Source organism: Triturus cristatus, chromosome 1_2 (genome assembly GCF_964204655.1).
Source record: "Triturus cristatus chromosome 1_2, aTriCri1.1, whole genome shotgun sequence".
NCBI classification, from domain to species: Eukaryota; Metazoa; Chordata; class Amphibia; order Caudata; family Salamandridae; genus Triturus; species Triturus cristatus.
Genome location: NC_140580.1, coordinates 959,868,049 through 959,874,462, shown reverse-complemented (window position 1 = coordinate 959,874,462; position 6,414 = coordinate 959,868,049). Strand labels below are relative to the sequence as shown.

Here is a 6,414-nt window from a genome sequence, read left to right as displayed (position 1 = left end):
GCATGAATTTGGATAAAATAAGAAAGAAACGAGAAGTATTTTGGATTTTTATTCTGGATACTGTCAAAGATGGTTTGAATTTGGAAATACCCTGGGATCAGGCTATTATTTAATTCCAGTCCTAATCACTTTTCCATCCTTTGTGATATTAAAACAACTTCGCTATAGGTGTTCACCTTTTACATCATTTTAGGAGATCCTGTTCTGCCCACCCTATCGTGTGTCTACCTTATCTTATGTCCTTATGTACGGACTACTTGACGCACGTAGAGTTACATTTTTCACACCTATTGGTGGACCCACTTCATTGTCTGGATACCTTTGCTCCTTGTAACCAACTTTCTGTTTTGTTTGGAATAATTACCTTTTTCCATCTATATACATATTAGTGCTGTTATATTTTGTCTCCCTCCCGATGGTACCTGTACCTGTGGGATATATTCTAGGCGATCTAGTGCCAACTTGCCAATAGCTCTCTTTCCAATTTGGAGGTCTCTTTACTAACATGGCCATGTGCAGTGACCGTGCTGGAAGTTGTAAAGAATATTTTATTCTCTTTATATCTACTATGGTCCTGTGTTTCAGTTTATTTTGGGCACCCCATTTGCCATGGCTGCACTCCTCTTCGTCTTTGAATTCATCATTATGATATGTTGGGGGATGCTCCAATTAAGACACTTGTATGTAGTCATTTTACGTTATAGTCTGTTCTCTATGTCTATCTCCTCGATCTCGAGTATCATTGCCTATGTAGACTCTCTCCGATATTGTTGTCTGGAGGGATTCTTTATTTTCATGTACCTCAGTACTTTCTGTTTGCTTTTGGTCCAGTTTTTCCATTCCGTTTTATTTTTTGAATTCTATTTAGCACTATTGTCCCTTTTCTAATTCATTACCGGCACATCAATTTGAAACGCCATCTTAAACATATCAGTCTTGCGCCTCCACGCCTCAGTCCGCTCTCTATGGCCATTCCTCTGACATATCATATCGGTGCGGAAGCTAAGGACTGTTCCACCTGGTTTTGATTAGCTCATTTAACTTGAATGTTTGGCGCGGTTTTCGGCCGGTATTTAAATGGTCCAAAGCTATGGTACCTTTTTACAGCGTCGTCCGTACCTGAACCGTGGGCGGCATTTTCAGCACCTTTTCTATAGAGCATTGGGTATGTATCTATTGCTCTGTCTATCAGCAAGTACTCCTCATCCATAGCAATCTGTATCACTTTGAGTCTGCTCACTTCAATCATACATATATTTTTTCTTTTAATCTAGATATACTCAGGCCTTGCTTGCATAACTGTTTGCATCCTTGAACTTTGATTATATTTACGAAGACAGACGTTCTCGCCAGACAGCAATAATTAGATGCATAACTAATTAAAATTTGGATTGACATGAATTTTTAGTAAGGAACCATCGGGTTTTTTCTACCAATTCCCATAAGTACGCCTTCGCTGTAGGCATCATATACAAGGATATGTGTATGGCTATTACTTCCTTTTTTCTTTCCTCTCTTAGTCCTTGCGATATACCAAGTTGGTATGTACCGGGATAATCGACCGTGATAGAGAGGTACATCTGAGCATTCGTGGAGTGCCGCGTAAATTATCATCTTATTTGCATCTACCTCCGTGAGTATTATAAAAGGTCGTTTCAGGCACCCGCATATGCAGGGCTTATTCCTATCAACACAATAGCATATATTTAAATGTACTATATGCATCTTATTTCTTTCTCCATCAGTGAGAACTTTTGACATTCATCATCGTCTACACGCTACTTTTGTTCGGAGTCATTCTCACTTTCGCCTGACCCGAAGCCATTAGCTATCCAGTCCCCCCCCCCTCCTGTACCGCGCTACTGAGTAAGTGACCTTTCCTCCTTTCTACCCATGAACTTAGCAGTATTTTGTGAACATCACTGTTGGACCTTAAGTAACATCTTTCTGGTAGATTCACTTCTTATGACCTTTGCTGTTGTACATTTACCCCTTTTCACTCTCACTATTTCTTCACTATAAATCTCTTCTATCACTTCTTCTTCATAATAATAATAAATAATAATAAAAGGGATCTTGTTATGCGCGAACATAGCCCAATGGGCGTCAAGGCGCCTAATTCCAAATCCAGCTCATAACAAAGCTCATAACAAAGCTCCTGCAGCTCAATCTGTTCATGTATTTCTAGTCTTGGTAAAAAACCAGCCATGTATAGATAGGACTAATGTATTATGGTATATGCAAATAGTTAGTCATGAATGACAAGAAGATTGTATATATGTATATTATTAATGTAATGCCATCTAGTTTAGATATGTTGTATTCTCTGTGGAATTAGTAAGTCTTTTCCTTTTCTCATCTTTTGGTCATGTTTGTTGCATCATTAGATAGCTCATTATTAATATTAACTTCTCATTGTCTATTCTGTACAAGTAGCTACATGTGTACTGTTTTGTCCCAAACCATTTAGTCTCAATCGTTCTTGTGTATACTAAATATAAAGTGTTTAATAACATAGTGTGTATATTATCTCCTTGAATGTAACCACTTTTTTATATGTTGTATATATATTTTGTTTCAGTGTCAGCGCAATAGACGGTTTTTCCTGATGAAGGCTGTCATGCCGAAACGCGCGTAGTTCTCATCTACCGCATTGTGTCTATATTTTTTATATGTCTATTTCGTATTGTTGTTTTGTGATGTATATATAGTGTGTATATTTCTTTCTATCTTTTTGGATTAACCCTATCATATTCTGTTCATTGAGTTGTATATATTGTTATATATATTTTAGTATTGCACGCTATATCAAATGTATAATGAACATTACATAAACATCATTAAATGAAGAAATAAAATTATTTTTCTAATTAAGGTTTGTGTCCATATGATTAGTTTTGAAGTGGTTACATTGTATGATTTACATTGGATATATATTATGTTGGATATTCATCTACTTGTTATAGCCCTTTACCTACCTGGTTTTTTTCCCTACGTATAGCAAGTTTATTATTTGTAGGGGTCCCCTTCTTCCCAAAGAGCAATTCGTTAATTATTCAGACAACGCGCCCATGAAGCTGAATCATTTCCTTTCCTGGTGCATTGAGAGTGTTGTGTCTACTGTAGCATTCTGTAGCAATTTGTTAAGTATTCATACAACGCGCCCATGAAGCTGAATCATTTCCTTTCCTGGTGCATTGAGGGTGTTGGGTCTACTGTAGCGATCAATATCAATCTGTTAGTTAGTCGTACAATGTGCCCAGCAAGTTGAATCATTTCCTTTGCTGGTGCATTGAGAGTGTTGTGTCTACTGTAGCATTCTGTATCAATCTGTTAGCTATTCGTACAACGCACCCAGCAAGTTGAATCATTTCCTGGTGCATTGAAAATGTTGTGTCTACTTTAGTGTAGGTCTCTGCTGTCAAAGACCTATTGCCTAGAATACAGTAACAAATGGAGTCATTTTAGGGTCAGCCTCTTATTCATGATTCAGTTGATTTATTGTCTAGTCCAGTTAAATGACTGCGTTTCAATGGTTTACCCTCCTCTTCATGCATGTAACCTACCCCTGGAACATTTCATGTTTACCTACTTATGATCAGATGAGTTGTAACCTTCCTCTCGACATCAGGGATCAATTTTTTTCATTTGCCATTTAGTGCTTCATGGGAGTGTATAACTTTATTCTAGCTTTCTCACTCCATTGTATGCTCACCACCAAGATCCCCAAACCACCTCTCCCTCATTTGTTGCTGTCCCCTCCCTTTCTGTGCTTCCTGCTCATCAATATATATATTTTAAATACTTAAAAATATTTTTTCATAATTCTTCATGTGAGGGCCCAGCAGCTTTGTCACTACAACTGGGCTGCTCACTACCCCACTTGTTGCTCCCTGTCCCACCCCTTCCTGCTCACACTTCATTGTTATGATTTCTTTTTCCTTTTCATTTGCACGGCAGTGGGCATATTAGGCGCTGACATGATGCGGGCATACCAATGTGAATGCACTAGCAGCCATTATAAAATGTTTTTTCTCTATTACCAAAAATAATAATAAAATAGATGCAATTAGTACAGTCTAATACTATAGCCTTATAGCCCGCCGTAGCGGGCTTTACCGGCTATTAAAGGCCCGCTGCAGCGTTAAAGGCCCGAGCCGAAGGCGAGGGACTTTAACAAAAGCAGCGGGACTTTAATAGCGGTATAGCCCTGCTACGAAGGGCTATAAGGCTATTAGAACATTCTGCCACTAAAAGGCAGAATGTTCTAACAAATTAAACAAAGGCTTCTCGAAGCTCGAGGAGATTTAAATCCCCTCGAGCTTCGAGAGGCTTTTGTAAAACATTGGAATGTTGCTCTGCGGGCCTTTACCGGCCCGTAGAAGCACGGAGCACTCCATTGTCTACAATGGAGTGCTCCACATTCCAATGTTCTAATCTTCCTTATAACCACAGAACCTACCTTTTCCTGTGGGAAGTCCATCACTTTGCCATTAAATCCTAATCTCTGCAGATACATTTATGAATATGGAATTTAAAGTGCATTAGAACATTGGAATGTTGAGCGCTCCATTGAAGACAATGGAGTGGTGCGGGCTTTTAATGGCTTCTAATGGCATCAACATTCCAATGTTTGTTGACAGCTGTTGCTGTGAACAAAGGTTTCTCGGAATCCGAGCAGTTTTCAACCCCCTTGGATCCATGTGCCCTTTGTTTTACAAATTAGAACATTCTTCCCTCTAGGGGCAGAATGTTCTAATAGCCTTGGAGGCCCCCGTAGCAGGCCCTACTAGCCATTAAAGGCCCTCTCCCTTGTTAAAGGCCCTTCGGGTTGGGCCATTAACGATCGAGCTGGCTGGTAGAGCCCGCTACGGCGGGCTCTAAGGCTATATTCTGTTACACAGTCATTGTTATCCTGAAAATCAAGCATTGATCCAGCACCCCTGAACCGACAGTGGACACACATGCTCCAAATGATAAGATGCACAATGGATGTGAGATCATCCCAGCACCATTGTCGATCCTTGAATATTGTTTCTGTCGAGCTTAGGAAAATCTAAATTTATCTGTAGAGTATGGCAATGCTTTACGAAGATGAAAGCTAGGTTTTGGAGCAGACAACATGCAAATGCAGGCATTTTGCCTCAGCAGTATTTATTTATTTGCAAGTACATACATTCACAGACTTCTTCGCCAGCTTGATTTTAAACCACTCTCAAGACTGAAATTCACTTTTGTTATGATCACCATATTGGAGCTGGCTTACAGATGGATGGTAAAGCAGCATCTTCTGATGTGTGGAAACAAAATGTTTAAAAAGTGTTAAATCCAGAGAATAATCCATTAGTGGATTTTTATTCACCATAGAGGTATCATAGTGGAGAAAACTCTGCTGTGTATTCTTCTACAGAGTTAGTGCTTCCTCTGGAAGTCGGATGATTATCTTTTACTACCAAACACATAACAAGATCTCTAGTCATTTTCTGAAAATACCTGACATAGCTCTTCTCTGACATAGCTTTACGCGAAATTTTCTACTAGTTACCTCCTTTTCTTATATATATATACTTTTAGGGGAACACATTTTCCCTGGCACTACAATTCCCAGAACACACTGCGCAGTCTAATTAGGAGCAGCCCATCCAGGGCGCGCAATTACATGTATTTAAAGGGTAGTGCCGGACTGTGCTTCGTTTCACCAGCAGCCTTTGAAAAAGAAGGAATTCGAAACGTGTCAGGCAACACTGGTATTCGACTGTGAAAGAGATCGGCGAGACGAAGCTTCCGTACCTAATAAAGAACTTTTGGCTTGGAAGTTCGTGATGGTGTTCGAGTGCTTCTTACGTGGAGGGTGCAAGCCTGAGCATGAATTTATTGGCGGTGGCCCAGCCGCCAGGAATCACCACCCCAGATCTACAGGGGGCCACGGGGGTTGATAATCATTGGCCTCCGATTGTGGGGCACTGTCACAGGATTGAGGAAGCTTCTACCTGTTAAAGCCCATTTGCGGGCTTTAAACATTCAGCAGGATTATAATTGCACTTTTAGGGGAACACATTTTCCCTGGCACTACAATTCCCAGAACACACTGCGCAGTCTAATTAGGAGCAGCCCATCCAGGGCGCGCAATTACGTGTATTTAAAGGGTAGTGCCGGACTGTGCTTCGTTTCACCAGCAGCCTTTGAAAAAGAAGGAATTCGAAACGCGTCAGGCAACACTGGTATTCAACTGTGAAAGAGATCGGCGAGACGAAGCTTCCGTACCTAATAAAGAACTTTTGGCTTGGAAGTTCGTGATGGTGTTCGAGTGCTTCTTACGAGGAGGGTGCAAGCCCGAGCATGAATTTATTGGCGGTGGCCCAGCCGCCAGGAATGCACCACCCCAGATCTACAGGGGGCCACGGGGGTTGATAA

General features: G+C 40.5%; 1 long non-coding RNA gene across 1 annotated transcript; it reads left to right on the top strand.

Moving 5' to 3' along the window:
- Positions 1-985: 985 nt before the first annotated feature.
- LOC146868450 (uncharacterized) lies at positions 986-2,874 on the top strand. The gene is made up of 4 exons (XR_014966222.1): positions 986-1,165; positions 1,521-1,633; positions 1,746-1,866; positions 2,582-2,874. It is a non-coding gene; the product is annotated as an uncharacterized LOC146868450 (long non-coding RNA).
- Positions 2,875-6,414: the final 3,540 nt, after the last annotated feature.